The following is a 17,306-nucleotide window of genomic DNA, read 5'->3' on the forward strand; positions in this document are numbered from 1 at the left end:
TCTACTTATTGTGGACGTGATGCCTATATACATGATCATGCCTAGATAATCTCATAACTATGCACTTTTCTATCAATTGCTCGACAGTAATTTGTTCACCTATCGTAATAATTATGCTATCTTGAGAGAAGCCACTAGTGAAACCTATGGCCCCCGGGTCTATCTTTTATCATACAAGTTTTCCATCTACTTTTATTTGCATCTTTTACTTTCCAATCTATATCATAAAAATACCAAAAATATTTATCTTATCATATTATCTCAATCAGATCTCACTTTCGCAAGTTACCGTGAAGGGATTGACAACCCCTTTATCAAGTTGGTTGCGAGGTTCTTGTTTGTTTGTGTAGGTGCATGGGACTTTTGAGGAGCCTCCTACTGGATTGATACCTTGGTTCTCAAAAACTGAGGGAAATACTTACGCTACTTTGCTGCATCACCCTTTCCTCTTCAAGGGAAAAACCAACGTATGCTCAAGAGGTAGCACTCACAAATCATAAAAGATGTCCAAGATAGTGTATTTATATGTGAAAACCTCTCTTTCTTTATTACTTCCTATTAATTGCAACGATGACCAAAACTATGTTTGTAAACTCTCAACAATTTTTCTTCATCATACTCTTTATGTGTGAAGTCATTACTCTCCATAAGATCAATATGATCTTTTTATTTTTATTTTTATTGTCTTCTCTCTTTCTTTTTTTCTCACAAGATCATAGCCAGATACCTCACGGACTCGATTACATAGATTGGGATCAACACAAAACTCAAAGCTAGATGATACTAAAACTTTATTCTACTAGATCAACATATAACCAAAAAGATCTAACTAAGAAAACCGGTAAAATAGAGTGTGATGGTGATACGATACCGGGGCACCTCCCCCAAGCTTGGCAGTTGCCAAGGGGAGTGTCCATGCCCATGTATTTATGTCTCTTTCTTCAGAGGTGGTGATGATGGAGTTGTGATGATATAGGCTTCTTCCTTAGTTTGCACTTGAGGATAGAATTTTTCTCCCTTAAGTCATCGATCTGCTGCTCAAGGCTTAGTATCTTTTTTGCATAGTTCCTGTTTGTTCTCCTGCAAGAAACAAAAAGGGATAAACTCGATCTTAGGTTTGTTTGCTATATCAGGGAGGCTTGAACTTTTAAACTCCATGTGCACGTCCCCAGGTTGAGGTAGTGGGACTTCATCTTCATCTGAGCGTGTCTCCTCCTTTCCCTTAGGATCATAGTTTTCTTCTTCCTCCATGGTCCAGCCACAATGCTCCAAGTCCCCGTAGACCTTGGAGTCTGCAAGGTAATCTGCCACATAGCTTTCTCCCTCCGAATCCTGGGACGACATATTGCTCTAAATCTGTGACAGAAATATCTCGAAACAAAAATAGAGGATTCCGTCATGGTACGGTAGTCAAAACCTTCGGGAGATTATATAATGAACTTTTACTGACCAAAAGAAGTATCATGCAAGAAAACAGAGTTCGGAGGGCACACGAGGTGTCCACGAGGCAGGGGGCGCGCCCAGGGGCTATGGCGTGCCCTCCACCCTCGTGGATGCCTTGTGTCTCCTTCGGACTACTTCTTATTTTCCTAATTTTTTAAATAATCAAAAACGAAGAAAAAATGCTATTAGAACTGTTTTGGAGTCGGTTTACTTACAATACCACATACCTATTCCTTTTCGGAATCTGAAACGTTCTGGAAAGTGTCCCTTATATACTCCTCCGGGGTTACGGTGTCAATAACATTGGTTTCAACATTTATGGGATTACCTGAGATATAGTGTTTGATTCTTTGACCGTTCACCACCTTCGGATTTGTGCCTTCGACGTTGTTGATTTTTATGGCACCGGAATTATAGACCTCCTCGATTATGGCACCGGAACGATAAGGACCTTCCCATTTAGAGAGAAGTTTTCCTGCAAAAAATCTTAAACGAGAGTTGTATAGCAAAACATAATCACCTACATTAAACTCACGCTTTTGTATCCTTTTGTCATGCCATCTTTTAACTCTTTCTTTAAATAGTTTGGCGTTCTCATAGGCCTGGGTTCTCCATTCATCAAGTGAGCTAATGTCGAATAGCCTCTTCTCACCGCCAAGTTTGAAATCATAATTGAGTTCTTTAATAGCACAATATGCCTTATGTTCTAGTTCGAGAGGTAAGTGACATGCTTTTCCATAAACCGTCTTATACGGAGACATAGCCATAGGATTTTCATACGCAGTTCTATAGGCCCATATTGCATCATCAAGTTTCTTGGACCAATTCTTTCTAGATCTATTAACGGTCTTTTGCAAGATCAATTTATTCTCTATGTTACTCAATTCTACTTGACCACTAGACTGAGGATGGTATGGAGATGCAGTTCTATGATTAGCATCATACTTAGCAAGCATTTTACGAAAAGCATCATGAATAAAATGTGAACCACCATCAGTCATTAAGTATCTAGGGACTCCAAACCTCGGAAAAATAACTTCTTTATGCATCTTAATAGAGGTGTTATGATCAGCACTAGCTACTAGTTGGAATAGCTTCTACCCACATAGTAATGTAATCAACAGCAACTAAAATATGTGTATACCCATTGGAGGAAGGAAAAGGTCCCATATAATCAAAGCCCCAAACATCAAATGGTTCAATAACAAGTGAATAGTTCATAGGATTTTCTTGGCGTCTACTACTATTACCAATTCTTTGACATTCATGACAAGATAAGACAAACTTATGGGCATCTTTGAAAAGTGTAGGCCAATAAAAACCGGATTGCAATACCTTATGTGCAGTTCTATCTCCGACGTGGTGTCCTCCATAAGCCTCGGAGTGACACTTGCGTAGGATCTGTTCCTGTTCATGCTCAGGTACACAACGTCTAATAACACCATCTACTCCTTCTTAAGAAAGGTGTGGGTCATCCCAAAAGTAATGTCTTAAATCATAGAAAAACTTTTTCTTTTGCTAGTATGTGAAACTAGGTGGTATAAATTTAGCAACAATGTAATTAGCATAATCAACATAATATGGAGCAGTACGAGAAGCATTTATGACAGCTAATTGTTCATCAGGAAATCTATTATCTATAGGTAGTGGGTCTTCAAGAACATTTTCTAACCTCGACAAGTTGTTTGTAACGGAGTTCTCAGCTCCCTTTCTATCAATAATATGCAAATCAAATTCTTGTGGCAAGAGAACCCATCTAATAAGTCTAGGTTTGGCATCTTTCTTTTCCATGAGATATTTAATAGCAGCATGATCAGTGTGAACAGTTACTTTGGAATCAACAATATAAGGTCTGAACTTATCACAAGCGAACATAACTGCTAAAAATTCTTTTTCAGTAGTAGCATAATTTCTCTGGGCACTGTCTACAGTTTGACTAGCATACTGGAAAACATTTAATTTCTTATCAACTCTTTGTCCTAGAACAACACCTATAGCATAATCACTAGCATCATACATAATTTCAAAGGGTAAATTCCAATCAGGTGGTTGAATGATAGGTGCAGAAATCAAGGCTTTCTTAAGTATTTCAAATGCTTCTACACAATCATCATCAAAGACAAAAGGAACATCTTTTTTGTAAGAGATTAGTCAGAGGCCTAGAAATTTTAGAGAAGTCTTTAATAAACCTCCTATAAAAACCGGCATGACCTAGGAAACTTCTTATACCTTTGATGTCCTTAGAACATGTCATCTTTTCAATAGGATCAACTTTAGCTTTATCAACTTCAATACCTCTTTCAGAAATTTTATGCCCCAAGACAATAGCTTCATTAACCATAAAGTGGCACTTCTCCCAATTAAGGACAAGATTAGTTTCTTCACATCTCTGCAAAACTCGATCAAGGTTGCTTAAGCAATCATCAAAGGATGTTCCATAAACGAAGAAATCATCCATGAAAACCTCAACAATCTTTTCACAAAAGTCAGAGAATATAGCAGTCATACATCTTTGAAAGGTAGCAGGTGCATTACATAAACCAAAAGGCATACGTCTATAAGCAAAGGTACCGAAAGGGCAAGTAAAAGTGGTCTTATCCTGCTCCACTTTTGACCTAGGTATTTGAGAGAAACCAGAATAACCATCTAGAAAGCAAAAATGTGTATGTTTGGATAATCTTTCTAGCATTTTATCAATAAAAGGTAGAGGGTAATGATCTTTTCTTGTAGATTTATTTAATTTTCGAAAATCAATTACAATTCTATAACCTGTAACAATTCTTTGTGGGATCAATTCATCTTTATCATTAGGGACAATAGTAATACCTCCCTTCTTAGGGACACAATGGACAGGACTTACCCACTGACTATCAGCAACAGGATAAATTATACCTACCTCAAGAAGCTTTAGTATTTCATTTCTTACCACTTCTTTCATCTTAGGATTCAACCGTCGTTGATGATCAACAACTAGTTTAGCATCTTTCTCTAGCTTTATTTTGTGCTGGCATAGAGTGACTAATGCCCTTAAGATCATCCAGAGTATATCCAATAGCAGCGCAATGCTTCTTCAGAGTTTACTATAATTTCTCTTCTTCATGTTCTGAAAGGTTAGCACTAATAATAACATGATATATCTTATTTTCATCAAGATAAGCATATTTCAAGGTATCATGTAGTTGTTTAAGCTCAAACAGGGGATCTCCCTTGGGTGGAGGAGGATCCCCTAGGATTTCAACAGGCAAGTTGTGTTTCAAAATAGGTCCCTGTTTAAAGAATACTTCATCTATTTCCCTTCTTTCGTTCATAAACATATCATTTTCATGGTCGAGCAAATATTGTTCTAAAGGATCATTAGGAGGAACGGCATAGAAGCAAGACCAATAATTTCATCTTTTACTAAGTGATTATTTATCATGGGGTTGTCTATAGAATTTAGCAAAATTAAAGTCATGAGACATATCCCCTAAACCAACAGTAACAATATCCTTTTCGCAGTCTATCCTAGCATTAATAGTATTCAAGAAGGGTCTACCGAATATAATGGGACAAAAGTCATCTTGTGGGGAACCAAGAACAAGAAAATTAGTAGGATATTTAATTTTCCCACACAAGAATTCAACGTCTCTAACAATCCCAATTGGTGAAATAGTATCTCTATTGGCAAGCTTAATTGTAACATCAATATTTTCTATCTCAGCAGGTGCAATATCATGCATAATTTATTTATATAAGGAATGAGGGATTGCACTAGCACTAGCACCCATATCACATAAGCCATGATAACAATGATCTCCTATTTTAACAGAAACAACAGCATGCCGACAACTAGTCTGTATTTATTTTTAGTATCTGGTCTAGCAATTCTAGCAGCTTCATCGCAAAAGTAAATAACATGCCCATTAATATTATCGACCAAGAGATATTTAACCATTGCAATACTGGGCTCAACTTTAATTTGCTCAGGGGGTGTAGGTGTTCTAGCATCACTCTTATGAACCATAGTTGAAACTTTAGCATGATCCTTTATTCTAACAGGGAAAGGGGGTTTCTCAATATAAACAGTAGGAACAATAGGATCAACATTATAAGAAATAGTATTTTCTTCAACTTTAATAGGTTCTACTACTTTTACTTCAATGGGAGGATGATATTTAAACCACTTCTCCTTAGGGAGATCAACATGAGTAGCAAATGATTCACAGAAAGAAGCTACTATCTCAGAGTCAAGTCCATATTTGGGCTAAATTCACGAAAAGCATCGGTATCCATAAAAGAGTTAACACAATCAAACTTAGGTGTTATACCTGGCTCCTTACCTTCATCAAGTTCCCAATCTTCAGAGTTGCATTTAATTCTTTCCAATAAATCCCATCCGAGTTTAATTGTCTTTGTCGGTGTCAAAACTGGCGGATCTCGGGTAGGGGGTCTCGAACTGTGCGTCTAGGCAGATGGTAACAGGAGACAAGGGACACGATGTTTTACCCAGGTTCGGGCCTTCTTTATGGAGGTAAAACCCTACGTCCTGCTTGATTGATATGGATATTGTGGATGTTTACAAGAGTGGATCTACCACGAGATCAAGGAGGCTAAATCCTAGAAGCTAGCCTATGGTATAATTGTAATGGTTGTTGTTGTTGTGTCCTACGGACTAGAGCCATCCGGTTTATATAGACACCGGAGAGGGCTAGGGTTACATAGAGTCGGTTACAATAGTAGGAGATCTACGTATCAGTATCGCCAAGCTTGCCTTCCACGCCAAGGAAAGTCCCATCCGGACACGGGACGAAGTCTTCAATCTTGTATCTTCATAGTCTTGGAGTCCGGTCGACGATGATGATAGTCCGGCCGATGATAGTTCGGCCGATGATGGTAGTCCGGCTATCCGGACACCCCCTAATCCGGGACTCCCTCAGTAGCCCCTGAACCAGGCTTCAATGACGATAAGTCCGGCGCGTATATTGCTTGGCATTGCAAGGCGGGTTCCTCCTCCGAATGATAGAAGATTGTGAACACCAGGATAGTGTCCGACTCTACAAAATAAATTCCACATTCCACCGTAGAGAGAATAATATATAAACAAGTTCAATCTGCTGACGTTTTTTGCGGCATGACGTCATGCCACTACCAAGCCATTACTTGAATCGTTTTTTACTCTACCACCTCAGTGCATTTAGCGAAGTGGTTTCCTTGGCACGTCTTGTCGAAGCAGAGATCGTGTTCCCCCTTAATCCGGGATTCTCATCAATACGGACGTGGGTAACCCAACCGCGCCATTGATGGTGACGCTTGGGGGATAAGCGAGTTTTACTAGGCCGGTGGGGGACGCGTAGACTTCGCCCGCCCATATAAGGGATAAGGATTCACCTTTTCACCTACGCCTTCTTCCTCCTTTGCTTATCCATCTCCGCGCACTCGAGCTCCAGCGCCCAAGCCCGCACATCTCGTCTCAACCTTCCCCAGTCATGTCTGGAGCGGGAGGCAAGTGGATGACCTCCTCCGTTACGGAGGAGCACATCGAAAGACTGCGCAGCACCGGCTACCTATCCGGCGACATTGCGCACCGGCTGCCCGACAAGGGGCAGCTCATCCCCACCCCCAGGCCCCATGAGAGGGTCGTTTTTCTTCCCCACTTCCTCCACGGACTGGGCTTTCCACTTCACCCCTTTGTTCGGTGGCTCATGTTCTACTACGGCATGGATTTCCATGATCTGGCGCCGAACTTCATCCTCAACATCTCGGCGTTTATCGTCATGTGCGAGGCCTTCCTCTGCATCCAGCCCCACTTCGGCTTGTGGCTCAAGACCTTCAATGTCAAGCCGAAGGTAGTGAAGGGCACTCAAGCGGAGTGCGGACGCGCCATGTTGGGCAAGATGCCCAACGTCCTTTGGTTCGAAGGGACCTTCATGGAATCCGTCAAGGGGTGGCAATCGGGGTGGTTCTATATCACCGAGCCGCGCGACCCTATGTGGGCGGTGGCCCCCGAGTTCAGATTTGGTATCCCCACGCAGCTCACCTCCTGGAAAGAGAAGGGCTTGCTGTGGGGTAGTTCGGAGGAGCTGACGGGACTCCAAGCCTGTATCCAGAAGCTGGTGAAGAAGCTCAGGCCGGTTAACGTGGTCCAAGTCATGCTCGTCCGCCGGATTCTCCCATACCATGAGCGGGCATTCAATCTGTGGGCGTTCAATGCGGAACAGCACCAGGCGCTGAGCGGGCTCTTCGACACGACGTACGAAGGCGCCTGGAGGGTGCTGTTTAAGGGCGACAAAGCCCCCGCATCCGCGACTGAAGATCACGGATTTCGCTCGCAGCGTCAAGTCGACGAGGTAAGTGATTCTACCCCTTTACGGGACACTTGCTTTTCATAGTTTGACTCTATGCGGGTTTAATTTCCCCTTTTCCTTTGACAGGACTGGATGAGGAAGGTGGAGCAGATTATCTTCCCGGCTCCTATGCCAGAAAACCCAGTAGACGCCCATCTAGCGAGGCTGCTGGTTCCGGCACCGCACGTGGTGCCGGAGAAGAAGGCCAAGAAGGAGGCCACGGGTGCTCGAAAGAGTTCCCGTTTTCAAGTGTCCGACGACTCCGGGGCGGACTCCTCCCTCGAAAACGAGGAGGAGAAAGAGGACTCTCTCCCAGAGGAGGGAGAGAGGAAGAGGAAGGCTTCCCCAACAGGGGAGGCCGAAGGGTCCAAGAGGGGAAGGACTATTCCCCCGGAAAGCTCCGCCAACATCAACGTTGGCGAGGAAGAATGGCCTTCAAGGTCTAGGCCTCCGGCGAGATCGTAAGTATTCGGATTCCTGAATGATTTATAATTTCTTTTTCTGCGTCACATAGTGTCATTCTGATGCCGCATGCTGCCTGTAGTCCGGCCAATGATGATCTCCCCGCTTCATCAAGCGGTTCGTTGGCTCCGTCGGATGTAGAATCCATCCCGACCGCCTCCACCCCTCGCGACACCGAGGACGCCGAGGTGGGATCCCAAGAAGGGACCCATCAGGGGAAGGCTCCGGAGGCGCCACAAGGCGGCCTCCCGGACTTTGCGCCGGACTCCACATCAGAACCCGCAGTGGTTCCGGAGTCCGGCCGGCGGCCCCTTCGCACGAAGGGCAAGACCGTGACGCCGGCAGCTTCCGTCCAACCGGAGGCGCCGGACAATTTGTTGGAGGCGCTGCAGAGCGCTTCCATCAAGGAATAACACCGCACTATTATGAGTGCAGTGATTCAGAAGGTACAGCTTGCCAAGAGCGGGCTGACCGAAGCCTGCAATAGCCTTCTATCAGGCTTTGAGGTAAGAAGTTAAAAATATGCAATGTAATACCGCATAGACAGTAGCCCCTGATGCTCGGTTCGGTGTTCGGAAAGAAAAGCCGGACTGAGGATCTGAAAAAAAAGAAGATATACGCAGGGTTACTAAAAAATTATGTCAATATGGGTTGCAGGCTGCGCTGCTGACCTCTGCCGTACTGACTGCGGAGGTCGGTGCTTTGAAGAAGGAGCTCGAGCGGTCCGAGCAAGAGCTCGGCCGTGCCAAGAAGCAGCTCCAGGACAAAGAAGGTGAGTAACACCTCTTTGAACTTGTACCTTACAAAAAAGGATTTAGGTTGCAACAAAAAATAACAAGGATAACATGGGTACTGCAGGGGCCACGAACGAGGTGGCGACCCTGAAGGAGGCCGTGTCCGCGGCTGAACGCAATGCGGCCGCGGAACGGGCAGAGCGAGAAAAGCAGGAGGCGCGGGTGGCGGTGGTTCGGCAAGAGCTCCAGGCTCTCATGGAAAAGCATGAGAGTTTGGAGCGTGACTCAAAGACTCGAGAGTCCAAGCTTGCCTCGGCTCTCGAAAGTGCCAAAACTGCCAGGGCTGATGCCCATAAGTCCCTTCAGGAGATTGAGTTGGTGAGGAAGATAGCGGCGGGTAAGGCATTTTCCATGCAAAGCAAGCATGTGAATGTAAATTACGTGTTACTTACCCGAATTCGGAGCTCTCCAGGGGCGTTTGCAGATCTGCCTCGTAGCGTGTCTGATGCCGCCGCATTCTACCGAGCCGAGGAGGGGAGCTCAACGGAGAAGGTCTTCTGGTCCCAGTATGCTGAGGCCGGCCATCCGGTGCCCCCTAGTGACCAGCTGAAGCAGCTGGTCGAGCTCCAGAAGGTGGCCGAGCAGGCCATGAAGGGCCTCATAGTCCGGCTGTCGCCTGGAGAGGCCATGCCTGGGAGCTACTTCGGCCTCGTGCGACGGTTGGTGGATGCGTGCCCCTGGGTGGAGGTTATCAAGCGCTCCGCCTGTATTGAAGGTGCTCGTCAGGCCCTTGCCCGCGCAAAGGTGCATTGGGGCAAGCTGGATGCGGAGAAGCTAATCACTGACGCGCCACCAGCGGGCAAGGAATATCATACGCCCGAGATGTACTATAAGACTGTCCTGAAGGGTGCCCGCAAGATCGCGAATGAGTGCCCCAGGGATGTAATTATTGAGTAAATTCGCAATGTGTTATCCTGTGCGCTGAAAACTTTGTTCATATGCGCTAAGCAACGCTTGTTAATTTTAAAATATTACCTTCTGTGCGGCCGTTTATTAAATCTGAGAGATGGCAAGTCGTCGGCTTCAGCCCCCATGCCACGAGTGCTGGGGTTTTCGGGATAAACTTGAGCACTCTTGTTCCCATTTTTGGGTCCATCTAGGGAGGCGCTCAACACAATGAACAAGGCAACCGGACTTATAGTGCTTGAACACTCTCACTTAGCCATAGAATTCTATAATTTTAAATTTTGGCGAAGGCCCTAGTATTCGGAAGACCGAATTCGGGGCGCTATCCACGCCTTCGTCGGACATTATCCGGTACATCGCTCGAAGCGGCGCAGGTCTTTAAGGACCCGAAAAGACCTCTCGAACAGCGACCAGTCTCTCGCCTTATCATGACAGTCAGTTTTAGCTTTCTCCACTGAGGCGTTAACCCGGCTCAACAGGGGCACAATCGCAGTGGTTCTCCCAGTGCTACCTTAGCCGATAGAATGGAACGTAAGGTGCCACACATGGGAGCCGGGCAAACCCAACTATTGACCCAAGACATGATTCGGAGCCGATTCATATAATGCTATAAGTTCGGGGTGCCGCACTTGTGAAAGTGTGCGGACTTTATCACACCATAATGCGGGGAACATAAGCCCCTGGTGTATTTGGCCGTACCAAAATGTACGGATGCAACATGTCGTAAATGAACATATATATATAAGGTAATGCAATTATGGGCAAAAAGTGCTGCATTTTATTTGAGAAGATTTGCTATGAGTGCGGAATGATACAAATAGTGCGGAAAGCAAGGGATTGGACGAATTAAAGGCGTCTCCCTCCAGGGGTAGGCCGCGGAATGGTGTATTTAACAAATTTAATGCTCGTAATGGAGACTACCTGAGTGTTCTTCGCAGCCTTTGTCCCTCCCTGGCTGTTGCATCATGAGTTCGGCAGGTTCGCCGCCGGACAGAGTTCTGTATAAAAAAGAGAGAAATAAAAGATAAAAAGAGCGACACCCTTGGGAGCCACTGGTGTGGTCGAACCGCACTCTGGGTCTGTTGTGGTTGTGCCTCTCCCCCTATGCCCATGGTATCTCCAGGGCGTAATTATGTACGCGGAGAGTTTGTCTTACAATTGTGCGACGGCTGGGGTTGTGGCCGCATTGCTACGCGTGCTCGGAACGTGCCAGGTGGTCTTGGTTGATGTTGCCCCGGGCGCGTTTGGCCGTGTCCGGTCGTTTAACGGCCGGACTCGAAAATTGCCTTAAAAGGCTGCTCTGTACTTCTGCCGCGAGAGCCGCTGTATGTTCCTCCATTCGGAGGGAGCGTTCTGTGTTTCCATTGACCGTGATGACTCCACGAGGGCCTGGCATCTTGAGCTTAAGGTATGCATAATGCGGCACCACGTTGAATTTTGCGAACGCGGTTCGTCCGAGCAGAGCGTGATAGCCACTGCGGAATGGGACTATGTCGAAGATTAACTGCTCGCTTTGGAAATTATCCGGGGATCCGAAGACCACTTCCAGTGTAACTGAGCCTGTACAACTGGCCTCGACACCTGGTATGACGCCTTTGAAGGTTGTCTTTGTAGGTTTAATCCTTGAAGGGTCTATGCCCATCTTTCGCACTGTATCCTGATAAAGCAGGTTCAGGCTACTGCCGTCGTCCATCAGGACTCTCGTGAGGTGAAATCCATCGACGATTGGGTCTAAAACCAATGCGGCGAATCCGCCATGGCGGATACTGGTCGGATGGTCTCTTCGATCGAAAGTGATCGGGCAAGATGACCATGGGTTGAATTTTGGGGCGACTGGCTCCATCGCGTATACGTCCCTTAGTGCACGCTTTCGCTCCCTCTTGGGTATATGCGTTGCGTATATCATTTTTACCGTTCGAACTTGAGGGGGGAATCCCTTTTGTCCTCTGTTGTTCGGCGGCCAGGTCTCTTCCTCGTCATCGCTGTGTAGCCCCTTGTCATTGTTTTCGGCGATTAATTTGCCTGCCTGCTTGAATACCCAACAATCTCTGTTGGTGTGGTTAGCTGGCTTTTCGGGGGTTCCATGTATTTGACAGGAGCGGTCGAGTATTCTGTCCAAATTGGACGGGCTCGGAGTGGTTCTTTTGAATGGCTTCTTCCGTTGACCGGGCTTGGAGCCTCGGAATCCGACATTGACTACCGTATCCTCATTGCTGTCGCCGTTAATGCAGCGTTTGTTTTTGTTTCGACGCGACCTGCCATTGCGGTCATTGGTATCCGGACTGCCAGCGTTTCTGCTGAGGTTGTTGCTGCGAGCTAGCCAGCTATCCTCTCCCGCACAGAAGCAGGTCATGAGTGATGTGAGGGCTGCCATGGATTTCGGCTTTTCCTGTCCTAGGTGCCGGGCCAGCCACTTGTCGCGGATGTTATGTTTGAAGGCAGCGAGGGCCTCTGCATCCCGACAGTCGATGATTTGATTTTTCTTTGTTAAGAACCGTGTCCAGAATTGCCTGGCCGATTCGTCTGGCTGCTGGATTATGTGGCTTAGGTCATCTGCGTCCGGTGGTCACACATACGTGCCCTGGAAGTTGTCGAGGAATGCGGCTTCTAGGTCTTCCCAGCATCCAATTGACTCTGCGGGCAGGCTGTTAAGCCAATGCCGAGCTGGTCCTTTAAGCTTGAGCGGGAGATATTTGATGGCGTGAAGATCGTCGCCGCGGGCCATATGTATATGGAGGATATAATCCTCAATCCAAACCGCGGGGTCTGTTGTGCCATCGTAGGATTCGATATTAACGGGTTGAAACCCTTCAGGGATTTGATGATCCATTACTTCGTCAGTGAAGCATAGTGGGTGCGCGGCACCTCTGTATTGAGCAATATCGCGACGTAGCTCGAGAGAGCGTTGTCTGCTGTGTTCGGACCGGCCGGAGTAGTTGTATCCGGCGCGACGGTATTCGTCGTGGGTCTTGGGGCGCCCACGTGATCAATAGATAGATCTGGATTGTCTTGCCTTGTCCTCCAATATATCCCGCAAGTCCGGCGCGTTCCCCCGTGGCTTCATGCTTTTTGAGCGGCGCCGGGGTACGGTTTTGGTGGAGGGCTTGCACGCCTCTCTGTCGCGGCCACGACGTGTCCGGTCTGCCGTATTGTGCGCTGGTGATGCAGGTTTGTACGCTTCCTCCTCTAGTCGGGGGAGCAACTTGCGTTTTGGGTAACTTTTGGAGGGGCGTTCGAGTTCATACTCTTCGGCCGCGAGGACCTCGGTCCATCTGTCGGCCAGTAGGTCTTGATCAGCTTGAAGCTGTTGCTGCTTTTTCTTTAGGCTATTTGCCGTGGCCATTAGCCTGTGTCTGAAACGCTCTTGTTCGACAGGATCCTCAGGCACGACGAATTCGTCGTCGTCGAGGCTTGCCTCGTCTCCGGAGGGAGGTAAGTAATTATCATCCTCGACCTCTTCGTCTGCCGCCCTCTCATGAGGGCTTGCTTCTGCCTCCTCCTGCGCTGGATCGTGCTGGAGGGGTTTGTCTTCGGCACTTTCTGAGGTGTTATTATCTCCTGTGCCGGAATCTCTATTCTTGCTGTGGCGGGATTTAGAGCGGCGCCGCTGATGTCGGCGCTTGGGCTGCTTCTTTAAGGAATCGGCCTCCGTTGCTTCTTCGCCGTCCCCATCTTTTGGGGTGTCCACCATATATATGTCGTATGACGAGGTGGTCTTCCAATGTCCTGTAGGCACTGGTTCTTGATAGTCTCTGGCATCGTCGTCCATACCGTCGATGGCTTCGGAGTCGTAGTCGAGTACGTCGGTTAGATCGTCGACGGTGGCTACGAAGTGGGTGGTGGGTGGGCTCTGAATTTCTTCGTCGTCCGCGTCCCAACCATCCTGGCCGTAGTTCGGCCAGGGCTCTCCAGATAGCGAGAGATGCTTCAGCGAATTTAAGATATCGCCGAAGGGTGAGTGCTGAAAGATGTCCGCAGCGGTGAATTCCATGATCGGCGCCTAGTCGGATTCAACTGGCAGGGGCGCAGGAGGTTCGGAGTCCGGCACCTCGGAGTCATGAGCTTTATGCGGGACAAGGTAAGTGTTCGGCTCCATCGCCATAGAGGTTGCAGCTCCCGAGGCGGTGTCCAGCCATCCATCCTTGATCTGAGCGATCGGCTCCGGACTATGGGTCGGAGCGGATTCGTGTGCGGCCTCCAAGGTGCTGTCCGGCGGCAGAGTTAGGTCGTGCCCATCGTGACAGCGCGGCACGCTCGGCTGTGGCTCAGATCCATCAAAGATCAAGTCCCCGCGGATATGATCTGGAATTATAGGCTTCAACTTTCTCAGAACATGTTCTTCATCTTCTTCTTCTTCTGCACCAACTTCAGGCACTGGGGCCTTGTTCTTTTCAGTAGCCGGGGTGTTCCTGGTATTTCTCTCTGGTGCAGTGTCGTAGTAATGGGCCACGAGTAGCCTCACCCGAGTCCCTTGGCACATCAAAACTTTGGGCCGGCTTCATCCCGCCAAGACCCCAGCTAGAAGCTCCGCCTTCCGGGGGCCGGCTGGCTAGAAGGCCGGCCACCGGAGGACGGCCAAGCACCAGAAGACGGCACCGGGAGCAGCCGGCTCCGGCAGACCGGCTCCCAGAGAGGGCGGCCACCCCTATGCCCATAGAGTCTGGGTCTCCATCGAGAGTACAAGCTAAAGCATGGTCACAGTGAAGCACGACGCCCCCGAATCCCGGGACCAGTGTGGCTACAGTGCTCCATATAGGCGGAGGTCTCCGCACGGCGGGGCACTGTGCCATGCCTCCCGTGACGTCGCTCCGAGCAGGCGGAGTCTTGTTCCCCACGACGACCTGTCGGTACGGCCCGCCGGCGGCGGGCCCTATCAGGCAGTGACTCCGTAGAAGACGGCGGAAGCCCAACCAGACAGACTCGGGAGGGGCCGGCCTCCAGCAGGCGGCCGTCCCATGCCCCGAGGCAAGCATGCCATTAAGCTGACGAGACCAGGTGTGGCTACAGTGAACTCCCACCAGGCGGCGGGACTGTGCCACACTTCGATGACCAAGCCCTCGTCATCAACGGCACTGCTATAGTAAGCAGCCACCAACCAGTCGGCGGGGCCCACCAGGCGGCGGGCCCCAGCGGTCGGCGGAGAAGCCGGAGGCTGGAGACACTGAGAGCCGGGCCCAGCACCCGGACGATTACCATTGTACCCCTGGGGGGTAGGCCTATACAAACCCCCTGGGCACCCATGCAAAGGGTTCCAACTCTGATAGAACTAGCCAGCCACCTAGGGCAGGGAAGAGCTAGCCTTGCCTTCTCCTACCTCTAGACACAGCTCAAGGAGCATCTTGTATCACTAGTGCCTTAGTGATCATGCAGAGACCCCGCGGAGCAAGACTAGGGGTATTATCTCCACGGAGAGCCCCCAACCTGGGTAAAGTTCGCCGGCGTACGTGTCTACGCCTAATCCCGCTTCCAGGCACCGGCGACGTTCTACTCGCTCCCACCATGATAAGCCATCCTTTGGCATATGTCGCACCCAACCCCTGACATTTGGCGCCCACCATGGGGCCAGGTGCACCGTCTTCTGGAGATCTGCTCTAGACGGGAACCCTGTTCCTTCCTGGCGAGCAAAGCCAGCCCAGCACGCCTGATGGCGTCAGCCCCGACATGCTGCACGGCGCGGAGATCGCCTGTGCGGCGAGCTGCCTCGCCGACCTCGTCGGCGAGATCGACCTCTCTGATGAGCCGGCATCCGACGCGGGCACTAGCTGCCCTGAGAGCCGCCTCGTCAACCTCCTCGACCAGCTCCATGTCACAAGCGAGCCTGCTGTGGACCTGGAGTCTGTTGGCTCCACCGATCCGATGATCATCGACTACGACACGGCGTCGTTCGACGCGTTCCCCACCAACATGTTGGTCTACGACGAGCCGCCTCCTCATGAGCATAGCGGCGGGAGCACTGTCACAGAGGTGCTCGTCATCAGCAGTGGAGAGCACTCGGACGAGCATGATCGAGACGCTCTCAACGCGGCTTTGCGCGACCTAACGGCTCCCATTCCAGAGGGCGCGGATGCTGAGGTGCTGGAGGCACGCCGTATCCAGCTTCTCGAGAGCGCTGGCTGCCTGGCCAGCATGCGCCGTCTCTCGGACGCCTACCAGTGCAAGATGGATCGAGCCGTGGGTGGCATGCCGGCTCCTGGGGGGCCTAGCCACCTCGGCACGGTTCAGCAGCATGGCGAGACCGTCGCCAATATGTTCGGGGTAGAGCGCCCCATCTATGCCACGCCTGCAGAGAACATCCGAGCCTACCAGGCGGTGACGGATGAGATGGACAAATGCGATCGCGATGAGCGCCGCCACATGACGGAGCGAGTCCCGCAGCTCCTAGACACGGCCGCCTCGCAGCACGAAGCCGCCTGCCGCGCTGAAGCTCCAGCCCGACAAAACAACGAGCCGCCCCCTCGCCAAGATCATGGGGCAACATCCCGGACGTTGACTGGTGGCGCCCGCAGAGGAAAAGGCAACGAGCCGGCTGCCAGCCGCAGCCGGATGCGCCTCTCCATCGAGCAAGACAAAGATGGCCGCCCACATGCGGTAGAGCGGCGAGGCGACCTACCGCCTCCTCCGCCTCGTGGAGCAAGGAACCCCACTCCGCCTCCTGTCATGCACCTGACACTCGGCGACCGCCTTGGCCATCGAGAGGGAGTCGGAGAAAACGACACCCGCCATTGAATCGATCCCCTCAACCGATCCCTGGCGCTAGAAGAAGAGGACGCTCTGGGCCCGCCTACTTTGGCCCCCGAATCCGAGATGAGCCCTTCCCCAAAGGGTTCACTCTCCCGCGAGATATGCCCAAATACACCGGCTCCGTGAAGCCGGAGGACTGGCTGGTCGATTACTCCACGTCCGTCAGTATAGCGAACGGCAACAAGCGCATTGCCGTGAAGTACGTCCTGCTCATGCTTCAGGGCACTGCCCGAACGTGGCTCAACAGCCTGAAGCCCCGCAACATCAACAGCTGGGTGGATTTCACTAAGGCCTTCATCCGCAACTTCACCAGCACATACAAGCGGCCTCCCAAGCCCCGGCCGCTCTCCTTGTGCGTCCAAGGGCCCAGCGAATTGACTCGCGACTACCTCACGCGTTGGACCGAGCTGCACAACTCCTGCGAGGGCATGGACGAGGTGCAGGCCATCGAGTACTTCACCATCGGGTGCTGAGAAGGCACCCTCCTCAAGCACCGGCTTCTTTGTGACGAGCCTACGACTCTTGATGAATTGTTAATCATCACCGACAAGCACGCCACGGCCGACTCCTCCATTAAGGCAGAGATCCTAGTCGATGCATCCGGCAAAGTAGCACCTCAGGCTCCTCGGACTCCGGC

Source organism: Triticum dicoccoides, chromosome 2B (genome assembly GCF_002162155.2).
Source record: "Triticum dicoccoides isolate Atlit2015 ecotype Zavitan chromosome 2B, WEW_v2.0, whole genome shotgun sequence".
Taxonomy (NCBI): domain Eukaryota; kingdom Viridiplantae; phylum Streptophyta; class Magnoliopsida; order Poales; family Poaceae; genus Triticum; species Triticum dicoccoides.